This window comes from Struthio camelus, chromosome 1, assembly GCF_040807025.1.
Source record: "Struthio camelus isolate bStrCam1 chromosome 1, bStrCam1.hap1, whole genome shotgun sequence".
Classification (NCBI taxonomy): Eukaryota; Metazoa; Chordata; class Aves; order Struthioniformes; family Struthionidae; genus Struthio; species Struthio camelus.
In genome coordinates, this window is record NC_090942.1 from 103895939 (window position 1) to 103919401 (window position 23463).

At 37.8% G+C, this 23463-nt stretch overlaps 1 long non-coding RNA gene across 1 annotated transcript in view; it reads left to right on the forward strand.

The window, feature by feature from the left end:
- Positions 1-11563: 11563 nt before the first annotated feature.
- LOC104144199 (uncharacterized) overlaps positions 11564-23463 on the forward strand; it is a 71609-nt gene continuing 59709 nt past the window's right edge. Inside the window, exon 1 of the long non-coding RNA XR_011134769.1 lies at positions 11564-11635. This is a non-coding gene — a long non-coding RNA (uncharacterized lncRNA). The remainder of the gene's footprint in view (positions 11636-23463) is intronic.

Sequence of the window (23463 nt, forward strand, 5' to 3'; positions counted from 1 at the left end):
TACTAAAGATGTATGATAATCTGGAGGGAGAAAAAAAATGAAAAAGAGGAAAGAAATATTGGTTCATTCATCTAAAAATTAGAGATAATTATCCATATTTTTGTAACTTTATACTCTGCTATAGGATATTTTATAGAGACAGAAGTCCCTGAAAAAGCTTTACTTTAAGCAAGTATGCAGTTAAGGGAAAACAGTTTGTTACAATAACAGCTTGTTATTGAACCTTTTATTGAACATATGAATCTCAGAAGTAATGTATATTTTAATGGTATTTTGCAGGATCTAAAGTGGACAGGGGAAGTGCTAAATAAAACCTACTTTTAATATTTAGTTGGAAATACTACACATCCAGTTTCTGAAAAGCAGTTATCATTTTTATGTTTAAGATCTTCTTTGCCCCATTTGAAAGCCAGCAAATGGCAAAAAATGACATGCTCTTCACAGCTTTCCTGTTCTGTTCCACATTCCTCCTTCATAGTGTGCAGACAATAAGCAGACTTTCTGCTCTACCATGGCAGCAGAACTTTTACTATTTTTGTCATTCTTCTGTCAGCTGAAACTTGGCTAACTTGGTCAAAAACAGGATTATGAAGGTCTCAGGCTTCTTGCTGAATTCTTGCCGTGCCCTAAAATACTCTAAATGCCTAAAACTCTTCACAATGTCTTGTCTTTAAAATCACGTTGAGCTCATTCTTGAACAGTCTTGCCAGAACATTGCTGTGTACACGTCTTTTAATTTACATCCCTCATAACTATATTGATGGAAAATGCTGTACTTGCAGAATGTGAAACACTGCTGCTGTATTCAATAACCATACACTGTTGTCAAACAGCTGCTGGTGGTCAAACATTTCGGGAGCTGAAGAGAAGGTTTCTTTCAAAGATTGATTTCTGCTAAGTAATTCAGTTTACCATGATGATCTTCTCTGAAGCCCAGTGAAGTATGCTTTTTTGTTCCCAGGTGCCACCTTTTAGAAAAGCATTACAGATAGGAGCTGCTAATTGGGTTAGGTTTTACTGAGGTCTAACAAAGACATGCTTACCATGGGTTTAGCTGAAATAACCATATTAGGTTTTTCAGTTGCACCAGCAAAACCTCAGGGGAGCAAAAAGGCTTGTGCATGTTTAGACAGAATTTTCCACGAAGCAAGGGAATAAAGCTGATCGGATCCGACAGTGCCCAGTGGGGACAGGGTAAATTCATGAACAGAAGTAGAATTTGAACTTTAGTCACAGCATAAACAAAGACTGTCTTAAAGCATATATCTGTCTCTCACTGAGACGGGTCCCTGGAGATGCTTCCTTTCACCTTTGTTAATCACATGCAAAGGATCAGAGTTAAGACAAGCGCATAACTGATCTTTGTTGGCCACAGAGTAATGCCTTCAAGGTCTGTGCTGCAGTTGCCTCTCCAGCAAATCTGTTGAGCTTATTCTCAGATTCCCATTTTTGGTATTTAGTTCATTACTACTCTCTGCTGGATTATCCTTTTTTCCCCCCCGCCCCCAATTAAAGCAATCATTAACACTATTGGATATGAAGGGCTTTAGAATATTTTTACAGCCTGCACATTTCAGACATCTGGACAATAGTAACTGCAAACAGTTTGGGTGCAGATGGGGATTTCTTTTTTCTGTTTTATATTTATCCTTTTTTAAATTAGGGTCATGTATGTTATACATGTCTTGTAAATATTATAGACAGGCTTTCTGTCTGTGCCAGTACTGCTGGATCAGGATCACAGTAAAGGAAGGTTTAATGGTGAGGAATATCTAACCTGCCAACAAGCAGTAAGAAAAACAGATTCTGACCACTCTTTGAATGTTGGCTGGTCCCTCCATGGATACAGCAGCCAGTCTGCAGAGAGCAGATTGCAGATTGCAGGGTTGTCTCAGGCAAGACATCCGGAGCTGATCCAGCCTTACCACTGCTAGAGCTTTTGCTTTTATCATTGATTATGAATGAGTAGAGAAGGAGAAATGTAGGATAAGTTCTAATTTGGGAGAGGAGAAAGGTGCAACAAAAGCTGGTATCGCTGCAGTGTGTGAAAAATGCAAGACAAAATTTTCCTGAAAGCTTCCATCTTGTGAAAGGTGATGTTTGCCAGCTTAGTCTCAATATGCATTGCTTGAATCTCTTCTATTGAAAAGTCAGGCCTCTCTGAATATGGAAGTGCAGAGGCATGTGTATATGTACACAAATTCTACAAGGACAAGATACAAAAGAGTCTGAATTGCCTGGCAACAGAGAATACAAATTTTCTGTTGAATCCTTGAGATTTATTTATTTTTTCCTTTTAGCTCAATTCCCTTTTCCTGCACTCCCCGTTCCTGGGGGCAGTGTTGTTAGATCTGTGACTTTCTGGTTCCATTAACTCACCAAGAGGTGACAAGTGGGGTACTACCAAGGAAGACCTAATTTAAAGATTACAGAAATGTGGAGTCTTTAGCTGGTTGTAATGGTATAAGAAACTCTACTCCTCATCACAACTGCCTTCCATCTTCGGTATGGCCTTGATCACTAACTATTTACTGCCACGCAGTCCCTCAGCCACTGGGACTCCCGTGGGCACCTGTGTCCACCCGGACAAACCTGAGTATAGGAAAAGGAGTTGTCTCTGCCCCGAATATCATTCAGTATTCTTGCCTCCCAAAGTATAAAATTGTACAAGGTTTGTCTGTAGAGCACTTAGGAGATGGATAGGATAGGAGCTTGTGTTTTTCTGAGCGTAAGTCCAGGCATCATTGCTGCTCCAGGCCTGCTCACCAGCAGCCAAAGTCTCCGTCTGGCACATGTGCTCATGAAGCAGGGGGTAGACTGCACTGCAGAAAAAGTGGGAGGGGGAATACAGGAGGACATTCCCGTTTGAGGTGCAGACCTGGTTGCAGCTGCTCTGACGTGGATTTGGCAGATTCGTGGATTTTTGTGTTCTGTAAACGTGGAGAAAACTGGTACCCTCATCCTCCTACAAATCTGCCTTAGTCATAAGAGTAAGTCTCTCTCCGTGGCTCTTATTTCAGAAGATCATTTAGAAAGGTACTTAAGAGCTTTAATGAGGACAACAAATGATCCCAGTGGAACTGATGTGCGTTTTTTTTTTTAGTACGTTGCTGAATCAGGTTCTCAAGTCTTATTTCTAACCACTGTGGTAGAATCACACTTTTCCTACAGCTAACCATTTCTCCCCACTGAAGAGATTTCATTTGAGAACAACTCATACTTTCCCCACTCATCTATAAAACACTTCAGGTTAAACATTTCTGTGCTTAGTAAATATGCTAGTCAGTTGCTAAGAGTAATGAATCCTTAAGTGTACATAGGAATGATTTATGGCATAATGCGAATTTACAGCCCATTACAGGAAATAATTACATTCCACTAATTACGAAATTTAATAGTCACTCCAGTCTAGGAAACAGCAGTATGAGCAAGCAGATTTGCAGCCGTACACCCAGAAATGTGAACTACAAGAGAAACAGTTAGCTGGAAATCAGTTCGCGATTTAACCCTAGCTCAATTCTGAGATCTCATTCATGACAGAGTTGTTAATCTGGATTAGTTTTTTTCCATAGGTCCGTTTTTGTAAAAACCTGGTGGAAATGGAATTATTACTTTAAACAAACTGACCAGAAGTATAGTAAGATACTTGCTTCATCAATCTTCAAATCCACCATGTTTCTTATAGAAACATATTCCTTCTTTGGAAGGAATAGTAATACCTATGCCCCTAGCGTGGCTGTTTTCTGTAATGGGTGTACAGTAATATACTTCATTCCATGGGATGCAAAAACATTCCTTTTTCACACGCTATTGCTCACACTGGCTGAGCAATGTAAGACTTTCTTGCAATGTAAGGTCTTTTCTTTGAACTGTATAAATCATTAGTAACTGTCAGAATCAGTTTTATAAATGTGGAGAATAGAGCTTAACATGTCTGCTCTGTGATTTTTTGGCTGAAAAGTAGACAGTCTTTTTTTTTTTTTTTAATTCTTTGATACCTGATTCACCTGTCAGGTTGTTGACAAGACTGCACACAGCAGTGTGGTCTGCAATCTACATGTGAGATGTGGAACCTAGGAGAGAAATATTTTATGTCAGGATCTATTTAATAAAAGAGAAAATTTGACAAGGATGATTTTTTTTTTTTTAATAGAATAGCATGTAGCAGGAAGTAGAGCATGTTAATAGAAGTAAGGCGTTTGACCCAACTTCTATTACATCTAGGGAGTGGCGTGTGATGTAAAAAGAGTAGCGGCCCACAGTGGGGCATTTGAAGTGTTCTGTTTCACCTTCATAGTGAGTCTTGTGATTTTTAAAAGTAGCCCCTTGATAAATTATTTGTTCTGTGTTGGACTCTGTGAAGTAAAACCATCCTTCACTGACCAAAAAAGTTCGAACTTAACAAGATTCAGATGGCAGGAGCAGATTGTAAGCAAATTGTCAGTCAGTGGGCATATAATGAAAGAGTGTTGCAAAATTGTTATTTTTGGATGTGCGCGTGTTCCAGAAGAGAAGATGTTAAATGATAATACTGTCCAGGGTTGATGAATTTTCTTGGAGGCTGAGATAAATGCAAGAGCATGATCAGTTAAACAAGGGCTCATTTAAACATGACTGTAGCTTTTTCTTCTGTAACTTTACACATTCACATCAATGTGAAACTGGAAATGCACTGTTTGAGGTAGAAAAGCGGCAATGGCTACCAGATGCTCTTCTCACATTCACAAGGTTGTAAATGATGCTCTTGGTCTGTTAAGACATAACAGAAAAGAATATAGTCTTTTTCACAAATATAGAAAGCTAAAAATGTTTATATGTAGATAAAGTCAAAAGAATTGCATCAAGTTCCTCGATTATTTTTGCAGAGCTGGTCCGGAACTGTAAGTTTTCTCTCCCCTCCTATCTTTTTTTTTTTTTTTAACGTACCACAGATCCACAAATTTAAAAGTTTACCAAAGTTTTTCCAGCTTTACATTGGAAAAATCAAAACAATCTTATTCCAAGATGATGTAACCAAATTAAAGCATTTCCTATTAGGATGGTTCAGTATTAAAAAGCACATGCTTAAATACCGTTGGGCCTCACGGTTTTTAGTTCTAGCCAAGGTGATTGCTCTAGATGTCTCTCAGTGTGGCTCCTAGACTGCCTTCAGAAAGCCTGATAGGCTGCCCTCATCAAAATATATACTGGTTTTTGGAAATAATAGCTGTGGGTTTATCACAGCATTGTATTATGGTCTGAACCTGAATCCAGCATTCTGGATTTTTAATTTAGGTTCATCTCTAGCTGGAATCACGATGAAGAAAGCTGAAGAAAAGATGCAGGTAGAATCACCTTGAATCACTAAGCAAACAGTCAGTACTTTTTTTTTTTTTTTTAATCCTGCTTCCACTGCATGGAGAGAAGCACACGTTGGGGGCAATATGATTTTTCTGTGTCAGAAGGAAAGATTATTGTCTCAGCATTTGTGTAAAAAGCATACTTATCAAAAAAGTAAAACAAGTTCTATTTCGTTTGTCTATAAACAGCCTGGATCTGACCTCAGAGGAATTGTAAAAGAGTGCAAGCAGCATCCAGGTCTACAGTGTGTGAACTACAGGTGTATGCTAACCTGCTCTCCGTGTCCCTCTTCTCTTCTTGAAGTCAGCATATTCTTTGCTCTTGATTCAACTCTCTCTCTCTTTCATCTGCTGCTTGCTTAATCTGCTTGCTGTACATTTATCAGTTAAGCAGGAATGCCTAAGAATATCTATCTCTTATTTTGAAGTTATTTAATCCTGCTCTGTCAGGTCCCATGACTTACAGCTGCTGTACGAAAAATGCATTCATTTTCTTTTCTACCTGCTAAACCACATGCAGGCAGAGGAAGCTGCACTTTTGTTTCTGTGCTGTCTGGCTTTGTATAGTTTTTTGGTTGCCTGTTTTTTTAAAAAAGCCTTTCAAAAATGGTAGAAGCAAAAAATGGTGCATAGAAATTAGGAAAATATTCAGTTATATGATGGCTCTTCAGCTCCTGTCTTGGAAGTTAAAAGACTAAGGTTACTTGTTCTAAAATTCTCACTTTTCCAGGATTGCAAAGGAGATGAAGAGAAGAATACAAACACGCAGTTGTTTGATTTTACCTCTGTTTACAAATTGTCTGCAGCAAATTGCAATATTCTTGAATAAATATACTCATTGTTATCGATCTAAATAAACTAGAAGGCCAGATCCTGAACTTTTCTAAGTAACTGTAGTACAAAAGGATCTTGGTACAAAAGAGTCTTGATTTTCTGCTATCTGGCCTGTGGTCAATAGCTTACGAATATTCAACTCCTGAAATTCAGACTGCTTGCAATGATGTATGGTACACTAAGTCTTCTTTGTGTGTCCTAAAGGATGACCATCTCTTAGAACAAGGCTTTTGATGTAAAAGCTCAAAGGTTGTTACAGTAACCTTACCCCAACTGTCTTGCAAAACTGCACAATACCTTTTCTACAGCTCCAACAGTCTGCTTACCTTAATGATAGATGTGTACCTTCCGCAGTTGCTGCGTGATATACTGAAGGACCATTCACATGAGCTGAGTATATGAGCACTAACCTGAAATTTCTGACTGGAAGCAAATGGGCTGACCAGGCTCCAAGACAACCAGGATTTAAGTTCATGGTTCCTCTGTAATTATCACTGCCAAATGCTGCTACCGTTAGATTAAAGTCTTTCCATTCATGTTCTCTAACTTTGGTATTCTTGAATATATTTAGGCTCAGTCGCACCCTATATCATTAGAACTGCAGCAATCACATATGCCAAATACGGTCATATTGACTATGTAACCAGTGTTCTTCCTCAACCAGGAGCTTCTCCTCATGGCCTTGAACTTAATATTGACTTTTGCTTTAACTAGATTCAGCTTAGCAGACCTGAGAAACCTAGGAAACCTCCATGTGTGATAAAAGTGAGAATAAAAGTAGTTTCTGTCCTGGAGTGAGCAGTACAGATGGATGTAATACTTCCAGACAACTTAGACTCCAGTGAATGCAACCTATCTTCCTTACAGCACTGCTGAATAAAGACTAGAGAAGTAACCTGCATTTTGGCATAGCCAGCTTCTGTGTGCTTGATTTTGAACTCATATTCCTTTTAGTGCTCTGTGTAATAAACTCTACTTCCTACATTTTGCAGATTGCACAATGCCAATAGCCATTGTAACCTTTTAACCATATCCGCATCCATACTTTTAGATGACAGGTCTTTGTAGCTAGCATACTAGTGAACACTAAGAGTTGTTAGTGTACTAGTGTTCAGTGATACAACAGCACATGCACGTTACAATTAATGAAAATGTTAATTAGTTGCACTTAGGAGAATTCCTCTTTCATTTATATGATCTTATTCCTAAACCTCTGCCACCAATTTAATCACATCCATAGATCTCAAAGTACTGTCATAATAGTTGATTCCAGCACGCATTTCTGGTCAAGAATTATTTGACATTAATCACATATATGAAAGTTCTTTATGCCATTTTGTGTTGAGACTCAGATCTCTAGTGTCTGTAACTGCTCACACACAGATATATGCGCATGCCTACACACATCACAAACAGGACCGCTAAAAGTATGTGCAAGTTTTTTTGGGATTATAGAGTTAAATTAATTTGAGCCAGAGTCTTAGCTGGTGTAGAGATCTCCATTTGCATTTAGTATTTATTAGAATGTATAATGAGTTTAGGTGTATAAGTCATCAGCAAAGAAAATTATTGTACATTTGTAACTACTTTCATATGATCTGGCAGTACTTTCAAAGGAATTGGCTCTTGAAGAGAAAAGTAGCCTGCATCCTAAGTAACCAAGGTAAAAATGGAGTGTTGCTGGGGTAAAGGAGGATGTTATAATTGTCTGGGAGAGGGATTTTAAAGGGACTTCAAGTTAAGGTTCTCTTTTATTACCTATATGTATACCCCAAGTACCATCCTATAAGGTCTCCTTATTTATGAAACATTAAATTATATATTTGAAAATATGCTATCTACACTATTCAGCAGATTTTCTTTTGCCCTTTCCTGAGGTCACAAACTCAGCCAAACTGAACCTTCAGTAGAGCTGAAAAAATTCATTCTCGGTGCTCATTCAACCTTGCTTTAAGAATGGAAGTGAAATTATTAGCTAGTTTCATATCTACTGCCAGGCAAGTAGCAGACGGTCAGGAAAACTACACTATACTGCTAGATAAAACAGGACTAAGGACTGTTTTCTTGTGGCTAGATTGACCATGTCAAAATGCTGCAGACCACTTGTCTCTTCTGGCCCCCATGCAGTGCACTTACGGCCCTAAGGAGAGTGAGAGAGTGAGTGAGTGAGTGTGGGCGTGTGGATGGGTGCGTGTTCATTCCTTTTCAGTTCGAAGTAATGTTTTCATAGCATAAAACTGAGGGTAGGTATCACATGGCCCTGCAATGCTCGATGTGTGTGCACATGGGTGTGTAGGGAGCTAGCCTCGCTCTCTGGGTCTCTACATTTGCACAACTTTTACCATACAGTACTTTCTGTGGGCAGGATATGCACAAATTATGAGTACAAAGCAATTATTTATTGACTAAAACACCTAGTACCTAGTACCTGTGATGATGAGCTACTAGGTTAAACGTTAATATGCTCATCAATGCCTAATGAAGCTTTACCAGTCAAGCGGTTGTCAATCAAGTGGTGAAGGGTCAGTCTCCTTTGCTTCCTAGGAAGGCCGATCCTCCTGTATTGCTGAGTTACCATCTTGTGACTCTGTTTTTTTTTTTTTTCTGATAGCACTATACTTTTTCATTTAAGTATTTTTCTTCTTGAATCCTTGAGCTGCTAACTGCTCCCATCTAAAAATATGCACCTTTGTTTTCTGTTTTTACACATTTTATCTTGTTTGGCCTTGTCTCATCACCTTACCGATAGCTTTCTCACACCATAAGGTTTTTTCACCTTAAGGTTAGTTTTCTCATAAAACAGAGCTAAGATCACTCAGTTCTCTTGCATGAAGGTAGGCTTTGCATCACAGACACCGAACACCGGTTGAAGTTTACAGAGCAAAAGGTAGAAGAATGGCATATGGTAAAGGGAGCTAAACCTTGTGCAGTCTTATCTATACAATGGCAATTGTCCTGAGTCTCTGCTACTCCTCAAACCAAATCAGTGTGTTGTCTGAGTGACTGCTAACTGGTAGGGGCCAAATCCATGCCAGGGAGCACGATAACATGTCAGCAGTATGGGTGATCAGCTAGTGCGGTGTTGGAGCTTGTTCTTGGCCCTACTTTCCTCAGCGCTACAAATGAGGGCTGCCAAGGCTGGGCTTGCTTTGAATAGGCCAACTAGAGGCTGAAGACTTCTTCTGGGTCCAGTCTCCTAGCTTCCTTAGATCTTCCCATGTTTGTCTTTGGTCCGTTTACGCTTAGAATCAGCTGGTGATTTCCTTCATTACAGGAAGGTCAGTGTACTTTGCAGTCATTTATAAAAGTTCTGCTTTGGAGAAGTCAGGTATTTCTCTTGTGAAGAGAAGTCTTTATTCTCCAGGATGCAGTATTGACTTGCAAATCCATGTTGCAACATCTGTCCTTTAGCTTTTTAAAAATAAAAGTTTTTTTTTTTTATATGAGTCAATCTGAATGATATTTTCTTGTGTTTGAGAAATGCTAAGTTGTGTCCTGTTAAATCTCTGTACTGCTAGTTAAATTATTACTTTGTACCATTTTCAAATTCTCCATCTTGTCAGCTGAGTCAAAGACATGTGCCAGACCATTTTTTAGCTATCTTTTCCCTCTTCTCAGATCCGCTGCTCTTGCAACCTGAAGTGTATGTATACAAGCTATTGATTGTCTTAAAAAATCCATTATTACTAGGTAGATCTGAACAGCATGACAGCTAAGGTTGACAAGCGGATGATGGATTGTTCTCATTAAACATTGCTCTTTAATAATGTAGCCCAAACTTTCAGGGATTAAAATTAGGAATCAAAACTGGAACAATGGAAGAGAAGAAATGTTAAGGCGCAGTGGGTTACTATGACTATGACACGGGTAATGACTAAATCATGAATTCTTCACTAAAGTTCACAAAGCTTTGGGGGCTTCTTTTCAAACCCAAACACTGCAATGCAATGCCATCATTTTCTTGAATATCTTGTTGTTAAAACCTTCAACTACCTCTCAACAGAATTTTAAGACGTTGAACTCCCTGTATTATTAACATGAGAAAGAACTCCAGCATTTGCCCCAGCCCACATACAGATATCTGATCCAAGATAGCTGGTAGTTTTAAAGGCAAACAGACCAGGGCTGAGGAGAAAGAGAAGGAGGGGAAGCTGGTTTGAAACAAGTTTGAAACAAGAATGTTACTGAGAATTATCATTATTCAGTTCATTCTGTCTTGAGAACTCTGTACATCAAGGTACTTCATATATAGCAGCACAGAAGATAACTTCTGCTGTTCATTTTAAAGCTTGCAAGGGCAAATCTACCAAGTTCCCTACTTCTGTGGACTGAATTGCTCTAAATTCTCTTACTAGCTGAACTTGTGTTATATTAGTCTACTAACATTTTTATGCTACATCGTAGTCTTTAGTATAGATAAACTCATTATATGACTGAATAGCAGCACCTTCTTTAGTGTGGGTCAGGAATTTTCAGTCTTTTTTTGTACAAACAGAAAAAATGATGCAAAGTATGAATGGAGTTTTGAGAAATGAATTTTTATTTTCAAAATCTTGTTCACAATGGAAAGTGAGTTTCAGATTGCATCCTCATGAATCTACCCAAACTGGCATCATGCCTTTACAGGCTCTGGTGCCCCATGGGAGGTGCAGTCTGGCTAGAGAGCCCAGCTCCCTGGGGAAAACTCGTACGTGAGGCACTTAAACTATAACTCTGATGATGCACTGCAGTACCAGGAATTGGATCATATTAATGTCAAGTACCCTGGTTTTGACTGAAAAATGTCAGCATTACATCCAGTATCTGGGGTTTTTTGTTTTTATTTTTTACAGTTGATAACCTGAGGGCTTTGAAAGGGCTTAATCATTTTCAATTTTTGTTTTATTCTATTATGGTCTGATACCACATCCTTGCATAGTGTTGCTGCACTGTTTTTGAGGCATTTTTTCTAAACCACTGTAGCTGGAGTGCAGATAGAGTAAGCTTTAATGAAAGTTCATTTTAGATACAATGCCAAAAGAGGAAAAGAAAAAATGGAACTTTCTCCCAGTCTTTTAAAGGAAATCTACTAACTGGGGCTTTTTTCATTCCTGATTCACTCCTACAGATTAGTTCTCCTTAAATGATTATAGGCCAGTTCTGTTTCAAAAAATGGACACTTCCTAGCTGAAGGGGCAAATAAGGTTACTGATGTGGAACAAGGCAGTCTGTGTGCTCTATAGGCTATGGACAAAACATTTGCAGTGACAAATGCCATGGTCCAGGATAGAAAAAGACCCTGTAAGTGATCCAATGCTGCTAAAGCATATGACATTACAGTGAACGGGTGACAGTCTGCACATAGACAACTTTCTATGCTTAGAGAATGCCTGAGCCGAGGTGGGATATAATCAAGCCACTGCCTGCAGCTTAAACTGTTGGAGGATTTTTAGATTCAATCATTGGCTGAAGTTTTCCCCACTGTAAGTATAAATGCATTCTGATATTCTGCCTAATGGAGGGATTGACAGCTCTATATTTAGAAGCCAGTAAAATCTCTTTCTTTATCCCACTGAATACACCTTGTGAAAGATTCTTCATCTGTATACCATTACCCACCAGGCAAGATGCTGTGACCTTCCTCCTTTTTCCCCTGAGACGCATTTTCGCACATTGTCTGAAAAGGATGTGGGGGAAGGGGTATCAGAGCTATACTCAAAATGCCACACTTCATAAATGCATTATGCTTTGATAACCTTTTTTCCAGCACCTTTTTCGGCTGAATGGTGCATCAGCCTCCTGTCAGAAAGCCCCCTCTCCATCACGAGGCATGCGTTCCCCTGCTTGTTGTACTGCCTCAGCAGTCAGTCCCGCTGCGACACAGAGGAAATAACAGCTTGCCACCTATTTGGAGCTAGAGTCACCTTGGAGACTGTGTGCTACCTTTGTTCTTCTGCCTTGAAAATCTTGTCTAGTGCACATAAGCCTATTATATATTTTTTTCTGAATGACTAGCAAGCTGCAATTTGGTTTCACGTTGCTGTCTAAAACAGAAAATACTTTGGGTTCAATCTTCACCTTACACTGACTTAAAACAAAAGAAAACAAAACAGTATGGAAGAAGAAAAACAAGCACAGTTTGTTTTGCTGAGAAGGTGACTGTGGTATAGCTATACATGAGGCGAACCTTTTAGTAGGCTTCATGTAGCACAAAAAATAAGTTAAATGTTTATTTTTTAAAAGAAAAGCATTATTTTTAGTTGGTAAGTTCAGTTATCCTTCTGGGCTCCAAATTAGTCTAGGTTATGGGACTGTTAGTTCTCACTTCTCATTTACAGCCATACCATGTAAGAGGAAAACAGTTTTCCTACTTTTTCAATTCCTCAGTGATTTCTCAACTTTAAATTACTCTCTGCACTGAAATACTTGAATGAACTGGCACAGAAAAAAAATCTACCTGCAAAGCAAGTTTGCCTGTGAAGAGGCTATGACTGTAAAAGACTAGTTTAACTCTTCTAACTGTTTAAGCTACCTATTCATCCTAGGAACCGTTGTTTCTACTACCTTAATAATTTAGAAGTCTTTAAAACTCAACAGACATTACTTGAATTATTTTATTTATTTTTTAGAAAATTTGATGAATGATAAAATAGCACAGGATTTATTGTTTTTGAAATTGTGCTAAGTTTATCTGAAATAAAAAACTCTTTGTTTTGAAAACTGTTGTGAAAAACAGTTGAAATATTTTATGTTAAAACTGTTTCTTTAACTCAGCTTTCTTAGAAATAGGTCATATATTGCAGATTGTGTACCCAAGTTATACTTTTAAATATGCACTGTTGCCCAGAAATAACATTATTTTCAGCCCAGAGGCATCCACTCTTGAAGAATTTGGAAAACTGATCTTTCCAATGAGAAGAAATTAGTATATTAAAATACTGCCATTCTGTTTGAATTCACTCTACATGCAGATCAAAGTACAAAACCACCATCTGAAAGGTACTGAAGCTTTTATTCTAAATTTACCTGAACATAAGCACAGCAATAATAGTAGTAAGAGATTAACATCATATAACAAAGTAGTAGCATTCTGCATTACAGTTTTGCAACTGCATCATAGACTTTATAGAGAATGAGTGCTATGATTACTAAGAAAGCTATGCACTATACCAGAGAAGTTACAACAATAACACAAGAAGTCTCATAGAAATTAGGGAGCTCTTCATTGTTATCATTGTAATGGCTCCCCAATGTGCAATGTGTGCTAGGGAAGAGTCAAGCAATCTGAAAAGTAGTTAGTATGTACACACTGCTCCCTTTCCCCAAGGTTAATATTCCAGCTATATACATATGAAGTCCCCGAAGGTCCTAATCTATACTAAACTAAGCAATTTTATATCTTCTTTCCAGAAAAGCCTCTTGATAAAAATATACTGTAGGCTGCATTCTTTTCTCACTCGAGTCTCTGCAGTAAGAGAGGAAAGAGGATAAAATCCTGGAAGACTTTGTTGGGAGAGAAAACTATTTAAAGTGAAAAGGATAGATGGAGAAGGAAAGGTTAAGAAAAAAGCAAAAACAAAAGTGCTTTGGTACCGCTGACCACATAATTTTTGCTGGTCTCAAGAACACTATAGGACCTTTCTGAGCTTTTCTGAAAACTTTATGTTGCAGCTACTTTTGTGATTAAGTTGAAGTCAAAAGAGGCCACAGATGTGCTAAGAGAGCTTACTTGCATAAATTCTACAGCTTTTATCTGGTGAGATTCCTTTTGCATTTTAGCCTCACCTTCCCTTACTCCTGTAGGACGCAGGACAAGGAGCAAGCTCAAAATAAATAAAATATTTCAATATCCTCAGCCTGAACTATTCAAAGATCATGGGTTGTTCCCCCTTCCCCAATGCTCTCTGTATTCTGCAAATACAAAAAATGGTTTTGTTTTTTTATGTAGTGATTTTTTTTCTAGCTAGATGCATGGATCCCTGTATTTGCTTTCACAGCGTTGTCATTCCAAAATGTTCTCAGTTCATTGATCTGGAAACATTTTTTTATTAAACAATGTCATCAGAGATCCTCACAACTACATTTCTCCAGGAGCTGGAACTGTGGGAAAGAGGAAATTTCAGGAGTTAGAATAAAACTGTGAGGGTTGCCACATTATTCTTGGAGTGACTCATATCCTGTCCCCTACGATATCTGGAAACATCAGGGAACTTGCCTTAATTTTATTTTTCTTTTTAAATATTAAACATCAGGCCTAATGCTTCTTATGAAGAATTATGCTTTCCTTTTTCCAGTTATGGTGCAACCATATGGTGTATGGTTTCCTGTTTCCAGTATGGTATGTTTGTGAGGTGAAATCAAAGCCTAAGCAAGCAAGCGTTGAGATGGCAGGATACTGGGGCACAGTCACCCGGCTGGTTGCTGCTGAGCATTAGGAAGGACTCTGCATGAAAGAGGCTACTTTTACCAGGAAGCAGGAGGAATATTTAGCTAGCTAAGCTCAGAAGGGCGTGATAACAATAGAGGAGTCTGTGGCTATTAAAGGATTTACAACAAGGTTAAGTATCAGTAGTAAAGGTGTTTAGCACAAAGCAAGAGTTTCCCCCTCATCCCTTAGGTTTCCCTAGCTGCAATACAAAACAGGCAGTAGCTAAAGCATTATATCCTCTCAAAAACAACATGAGAAACATTTAGGATCAACCAGGGAAAAGAACAATCTCATTTTCTCATTCTCATATTCATTGTAATGAATATTGAATATATTTTTATCAGGCTCTTGCTTGTTACTTTGTTACTACTGACTTCAAGCCTATCAGAAATGGAGCATTTTGTTAACCACCCTCCCAATCTTGATCTAAAGTAACCCAAATGAAACAATTAATTTTCAAAGCAACTACAGCAGGTTGAGCAGCAGACTCAAACAGAACCCAGGTTTTTTCGTGGTAGAGCACAGTAAATCAGCTAGTAAAATGCACAGAAGAAAATAGTATGTTACTGAGAGTCAAAAGATGTGGTCTGGGGTCTCTTATAAATCATCAGGACACACACTTCAACTTAATTGGTGCTGAAGTTAGGAATTATAATAGAATGCACCAACAGCATAATAAAATCCCACTCAGAGAATGGCCTGTTTCAACCTTGACAACCAGAGTGATTCAGTTCTCATAAGCGGATGCTGGAAACTCTATAAAACATTTTTGCCATATCTCACAAGAAAGCAGTCAACATTCTCTGACACACGCAATCATTCAAGATGTCTTCATCGCAAATTAATGTCAGAGCTACATTAACCGCATTATAAAAAGCCTGAGGTTGGAAATAAGCCATAGAAAAAGAAATAATGTAAATATCTCTTATACCCTCTCTCTTCAAAAATCAGTCTTTCCTTCTCCGAAATACACTGAAGTTTATAGAGATAATAAGGTTAGGAGACTGACTTAAATCTACAATGTGCCTTTCTTTTGCTGTTACTAAAGCATAAGAGCAGTAAGCTACTAAAGGAGTAACTTTTTCTTTTTTATTTGGGTGCTGTCACTTGCCTTATTTGTATCACTCATTTTAGCTGCACTCATTTGGCAGTATAATCAGAGCTGCACTAACTGTTATGCCTAAGTTGGAAATCAGGCTCTGTTACAAATTCAAAACTGAAGCAAATTTACAGTCTGCCAGGCAGAACTCGGCAGAGCTGCATCTAAGCAGCGCGTCACCTCCTTGTAACTCTAAAACAATTTTCTTGCTTAAAGATTCCTGCTTCTTCCTTAACAGTAGTTCTCTTCTGAAGAAACAAGCTATCCCTTTCTTTTTTCGGGGGCTCTTTTATTCTTAATTATGCCTATTCAAATGCTTCTGCTTTTCACAAGCTCATCTCTTTTCTCGTCCTTAATTTTTGATAAAGTATGTTAGGAAAGGTATAGGTTACATTTCTTTCGTATTTAGTTTTTATAACAGGGAGATCCTCGTTGATATGTCCTAAAAAGGATCAAAGACTCTGTGCAATGCTTAAGAGATTGGTAGTAAGAGGAAAAGAGGTGGCTGTGCAGCCTCCCTGTAGAAACTCTGTGTGAGTCCATTTAGCTTCCTTAAAATATGTTGGAGAAGGGGAAGATGGACCAATTTCCTCTTACATATGAATCTGTCTAATTTCATGTTGAAAAACCATTCTGTGAAGGCCGAACAGAGCAAAACTGCTGCTTGACTCAGTGGGAGAAGTGTGATAGGACAAAGCCATCTGCTAATGTTTAAAGCTGAGAGATGAAGAGGAGGGCTTTTCCAGACCGAACAAGAAGTTGTAAATAGAGGAATGGCACACATTTAAAGAAGTATAATATTGCTGAACCCAGAAAAGAGATTCCTGACAGTGAGATTTATTGTGCCGTGGAACAGTCTCCTGGGGCACATTGTGAAAGCCCTACTCTTTTAGCACAATTTGAAGCATAGTGAACAAAGGAAGATCTATTGCATGGAAACGTCCTGCACTGACAGGAAGATAAAACAGATGGACCGATAGATCTTTTACAGCTGCAAATCTATGATTCTCTGACTTGGAGGTCCCTGTTGCTTAATTAGTTCCATTGGTTTCAGCTGAACTGTTATGATGTGGTAGTTATTGTACAAAGTAAGATCAATAGGTGCGTGCTGGTACCACACTGCATAGACTGCACTGCATCCAGTGTAAGGCAGAGGAGGAATTCACTAGCTATGTAAAATTGTCACCTCTAAATTTATTTTAAAAAGGGACAAGCTGCTAACATTTAAAAAGTGGAACAATATCTCCCGCACAGCACAGGTTTGTACTGGAGAATATAAAACCTTGCTGTTATGCAGTGCGATATCCCTAAGCTCTGGTAGCCAAGCTCCAAGCTCTGGTCCTTGGAGAGAAATTACAGTTAGGATAGTGGATATCGTAAATTGGACACCAATTGCTGACCACCAGTTTCCAGGGAGGAAAATGAGTCAACTGTATAAATGGCTGCAATTTTAATGCAGACTAAATTACTGTATAGTAGTTCTAATATGTATAAATTAATACATAGTGGTTGAGCAAGCTTATAAATAATGGGAATTGTAGTACAGTAATCTAATGTGCAATGGCTCTGTTTAGTCCCTCTTTTAATTTCCAGTGAGGAACTTAATAATCATAGAAGATGCCAACGATTAAAAAAGATGTCATTATACTGAAGTCTTTATGAAATCCTGAGTTTCTGTTCAGTTTAAGCTCTCCATTGACTTCAGCAAGTTTCAGCTCAGGCCAGGGTAAAAAAAACCACTGTATTCTACCTGGACAGTGAGAATAGACACAAGCTCCCGGTTTCAGATTGCAAATGCAAGACTGCCGTCAGTAGAAACGTTTTTTTTTTTTTTTCCCCTCCAAAGAACAAAGGCTCAAGGAACAGGAGAACAGGCCTGTCTGACCCTGAGAATTCTCTATTTTGGATCAGTGAAGATGACAACTGGTGGCAGTGGTCCCCATGTCAGCTCAGTCCTTGGCTTCTTGGTTGAGAAACAAGGATATAATGATTTTAATGAAATGTACGCTTCAGCAAACTGAAAATAGAGCATTTCAACAAGGCTAAAGGACCATAAGATAGTAAATTTTTGTCTGGTTTACTGACAAATAAGAATAGACTTTAATTACTGTAAGAAAATTTTAATGTTTTTCTTGAGAAATAGATCCATATAGATTTGCAAATTTCTTTAGTATTCTGGATTATCTATTTCATTGCATATACTATGTTTCTATTCTTTATGAGTACTAACAGAACAACTGCATTTTGCTCCTTTCCCAGAAGGGAAAAGATAAAGAAAGCAGAGTTTAGAGCCCCTCCAGTTAGGGCTGGGAGCCAGTTTCTAGTCTTACTAGCAACACAGTTTTTGCAGCACTCTTGGTTAGCCTATGCTTGGTTTGCTAGTTAAGTGTGTTTAATTCACCCTGTGAGCTGGTAAGTTTCAGGGACTCCTTGCTTGAAAGACACCTAGAATACTTGCATTTAAGAAACTTGAATGTCTTCTGTTATAATGGTCCCTATCAGGCTCAGTCACTTAGTCACATCATTTAGACCTAATAGCATTGTCTGACTATAGCTCGGCTATATTGCAGGGCAGATATTCTTACTGTGCTATAGAATTTATCTATTGATGCTTATATTTTAAAAAGCAACTTTGACAAATAACACGGCGAGTAATATGAAATATATGAAGAAACAAACCTTTCCTTCCGTTATCAATTTTGCTGCTTTTGCTCTTAGAAAACATGTATTTCATTTGGCCATTTTTGAGTCAGGATAATGACCGCAATATATTTTCAGTTTTTTAAAAGATATTGTTTAAAAATAAGAATTTTCAGCCTTGCTTTCCTTGCTTTTAATGTGCTGTAAGAATTCAAAATATTAAAAGATACAAATCTTTAATGAGTGTAAGTTATTTTTCCTTATAGCTTAATTGCCCAAATCATTTTGGTGCTTCAAGGCAGTGTTTGAGCAGCTGTGAAAAAAATTTGCATGTCCACAGAGTACAATGCTGTACACAGTGCAGACATCTGCACAGAGAGCTCCCCTCGCAGAATATACAGCTTTGCTCAATTAAATAAGGTGTGTATCTATTCTACAAAAATGTGCTGTTCCACAAATAACTTAAGCAGTTTTCCAATATGGATGAGTATGTAAAGAGATGACCTGCTTACATATCTTTGTGCTGCATGCCTAAGAGATTTGGCTGTTACAAACCATCTACTATCTTTGACAATGTTTGGATGGTAAAAATGGCATCCAATTTGAACAGTTGTTTGGAGAAAGATGTCAAATTTTGTCTCAGTGACATAGAATACCTTAGCATAAAGAAGAGTAATAAAACTGAAAGAGGAAGAAATAAACTGAGACCTGTATTAACAGAAAAAAAATGACATCTCTTTCCATTTACTGCAGTTGTGGTGTTTGACAGGTCATAGCCTCTGGAAGATGCTCTTTCTAAGGCAATATATTCCTAACAATAATTAGGTAAGTGGCATATCCTGTTCTATATAGGTTATTCATATCTGATACACGTTTAATTTTATCAGTAAGTCAAGCAGACACCAGATGACTTTAACAAGAGAGAGCAGAAAAGTATAACACGGACCAAAGGCTTTAAACTCTTAAATCTGCTTGCTTCTAGTAGGCTGTCCTGCAAAAAGAAGGTGCCCCAGAGAGAGTTGCTGAACAGTTTTAAGAATCAGTGCAGATTTCTTGCCCAATTCCATTGATCTTATAGGTCACGGACACACATCTGTTCCCAGCCACAGATGCAGTTGCTAATAAAGCACCGTCAGCCCTCTTTCGGTGAAGAGCTTATCCCTGTTTCCCTGCTTATGGTTGCCTCTAGGTCATGTGAGCAGTCTCTAATGCATTTCAGGCAAGATGAGCTGTGGAAATTTAAACAGTTTAAATAGCAAGGTTTTGCTAATGTTTGCTATTTTTATTCATCAGCTTGGAGGGGAAGAGAGAGAGATGGAGGAAGGAAACTCTTTTCCAGGACTGTGCATCCACAGTGAGACGTGTTGAGCTCCGACAAGGTGCACTACCAGAGAACATAAGTGGCAGTTTTGTCAGGAATTCGGCATGACAAGATGAGAGTGATCCGTGCATTGAGCAGTCATCGCTAGGTTTTCCTGTACTGTTCCCTCCTCTATTGGTTCTTATAGTGATGGCTGTAAAGCTTTTGGGGATGGCAAAAAGCCATATATTAGGCTGGAGCCAAATATTAGGTGGCAATAGTGACAAAAGAGACGAAATAGCTGAAGTGGCATAAGAGAGAAAAATAAAGACATGTACAAAAATCAAATGTCTGTAATCACAGGTCTTAACCATGCTTTATTACAGAATTATTGAATTTCCCAGAAACTACATATACCTTAACTAGTTGTTTCACTCTGTGAAGTTCTCTGGAGTAAAAAAACGTCATTTCCATTTGCCTCGGAGAAAACTAGTGACCAGCCTAAGAAAATGTAAATGATGAGACTAAAACCGTAGCCTGGGTCAAGGGCAAAATTACAGCAGCAACTTAGGCATTTCACTTCTTTGTCCACAGTGTTGCTGTTGGCGACTCCAAGTATCTGCAGACTTCTATAAATTATGATTTCTCCCAAACACTTTGGGGAAACAAAGAACAGTAATTATTTTGAACTACTAACTTTATTTTATCCTTGTAGCTGAAACAGTTGGCTTGCATCCACTTGCAGTATTCCCAGCTTTGCTCCATTTATGTTAGCTTCTATTTTGTACACTTCTGACCATATTTTTCATAATTACCAGATGCCGGGACAATTTATTAAATAAATTAGAAAAATATTTTTCTTTTGAGTTGATATTACAACTCTGGGTTTTGATAGTCCCTTAATATTTTGGAGGCAGTTTTGGAGGCATAGGGAAATATTTTTAAAAATACTATAGATATTTAACTTCTATTGTTCTTTTATCAAGTATTATGCATTTTAATATTTCATTGGTCCTGATTTTGATGGCAGGTAGCATTTTCCAAAAAAATTCCCATTCTATTTATCCTTATAACTCTTGAGAAGCCAAGCTGGAGCCAATATGAAATGGACAACATATTTGACATTCACATTTTGGTGCCTTAATTTTTTGGTGGCATTTTCCTGGTCCATGCTCCATTAAGTAGGTTAATTCATTTTGTTTCAGAAAGTTATTGTGAACAACAGCATGCCATTAAATATCTGACTAATCAGAAACAGATAGTGAAAATAATGGCATTCCCTTTATAAACACTAACATCTTGACAATTCACAAATTACGTTTACAAGGACACTTGGGTTCTAGTGCCTTTAGTACGTTCTAACCAGAGTGTAATCAAGTACATTGCAGACTAATTCTACTAAATAACGTCTCGTGAATTCTTTAGCCGTGACAGAAATAAATTAAAACATATTGATTTTTCTACACATTGGGCCAATATCTTTGCTAAAGAACAGAAGCTGCGGCTAACGGCTTTGAGTAGGCAGAGTTAGCAGTTGTGTTTGCAGCAAGAGGGCTAAGTAGCCAAAAAATGGGAACAGCGTAGCAAATAGTGTTAATAATAAGAGAAAATGTGTCAAAGTAAAATTTTAGAACTATCTAATGCTATGTGAAAAAATAGCATGCTACAGTAATTATACAGGAAGCAGCAACAAGAATGTGACTCTCTGTACAGTCAAAGACTCTAAAGAGAGAAATCTGCTTAGGAATGCCAGACTAGTGTAATATTAACAAAGCCACTCCTGTAGCATCGTAGAGTACAATATCATGTTTTAAGAAATGTCTGCTAAATAAAAAGGGGGCCGGGAAAGGGGAAAAATTGATGAATTACTATTTAGGGGTCTAAATAACAGCATAGCCAGTTAGGAAAATACAGATAAAAGTCATCCAATCTATAAAAGTTTAAAAAAATGGTGGTAACATAAATGTTAATACTATGTTGACTTAACAAATATTTTTCTTCTGAAAACTGGTTTCTAGAATGCTTAGTGACCACTGAATGCTTAGTGACTTTCTGAAACCTGCTGGATGGAGTGTCATAGAGTCATTTTAGTGTGCGTAGCAGGTTGATTTATCCGGGGGTTGAACTATGGCCTCATAATTACAACGTTCAAAGTTTTGTGCTACCTTGTTCAAAATGCTTTTAGTGCATACCCAGTCTTGGATACCTTTATTCTACATTGCAGTTCAAAACACAGACCATCCTTCTGACCCCTCTGAGCAACAGATGACTATCATGAAGAACTCCGCAAGTTCCAGTCTTTTTTTCTGAGACATTTTAATGATGCTAAGATGAAGAAAAGATGAAGTGAAGCTTGTGCACTCACTAACCAATTGTCAGCTTACAAATGAAATTTCTGCCATTTGGAATTATCTCATTGGAAAAAAATAAAATAAAATAAAATAAAATAAAATTCAGGACTGTAGGGGAAATCGCAAACTCCATCAAATTTTGACAAACACCTTAGTACATGTTCATATGCATTTTTTTCATTAGGTACCATAGAAAACTAACCACTGAAATGATCTATTGTGTTGTGCATCCTTGGGATATTTTTGTAAGTTTAATAAAGCTCTAGCTACACTTTATAGCAGATTAGTAAATGATTCAAAACATTTCAGGTAATTATTACTCATATATCATAGAACAGTCAGTAACACGCAACTTGAGATTGAGTATAATCATGTATTATAATTGGCTAATTCCTTTTACTTATCTTTAAATAAGCTACTCACATGTGTACTTCCTCATAAACTCTTCCAGCTATTAATTAACACATTGATCACATTTTATATTGAAGTTATATTTCTCATTTCTCATGAAGAAAATATATCTGTTTGCTCAGCAGGACATTGCAATACATATTTTCATTCCAGCAAGGAAGACACCTTTGATTACAGAAAGTCAAGCATACAGTCTCCATGCCAAAAATTAATAGACCTTTCTGTTTCATTTCATCTTTAATAAGTTATTTTGTCTTTAAGTGTATGGGAACCCTGCATGTTTGCACAAAGTATAAGAAAGGAGGAGAAAAAAAAAAAATCTTCATATACAGGCAGAATTTCTTTCATCTACCAGAGCTGCTTGCATGCCTCTTCATCATTTACCTTTAACCAGAACAGATTGAAAATGTTAGCACTGAAGTAAACAGATGGTGTCAATAATGACTGGTACTCACTGGAATTCTATAAACACAGGCATTTTCATAGATTGCCAAGCAGCCCATATTGTAATCAAATGATACAAGTTACCAGTAGGAATAAAAAACATGAACCAGACCAACTCATTTTAAAGTTAGGGTGCTTAAAACTGGTCTTTTTGTTACATTCTGTTGCAATGTAACTTGATTTTCAGAAGTGATGTGGTGAAGTGGATAGCAATTAGTCTCAATGTTTTTAATAATCGTGTAATAAAAAGTTAATGTATTAACTGACCAACTTCCCTGAAAATTATTAAGTCTTTGAAGAGTACCATCCCCGAACCAAGCTGATGGGCTCCTGGTGAACACTTGGAAGGTGTGCATTTGCGTCCCTGCCTCCATAATCACTGCATTCTAATAAACAGGAAAGTATATAAATAGGATCGATGTCATTTGGCCCACGCTCTTTACATCTCACCTGCCTCATACACTAGATGTCAGATGTCCATGCAGAAGCCAAGGAGTTCTTTTTTGTGGAAATCTTTTAAGACGTTGTAATGAGTGAATCCATGGAAAGCCATTCCAGATGATAGTAATGTGGAGTTTAGTTCATGCATGTCACTGGGAGGGTGTCAAGAGGATGGCACCAGACTCTTCTCCGTGGTG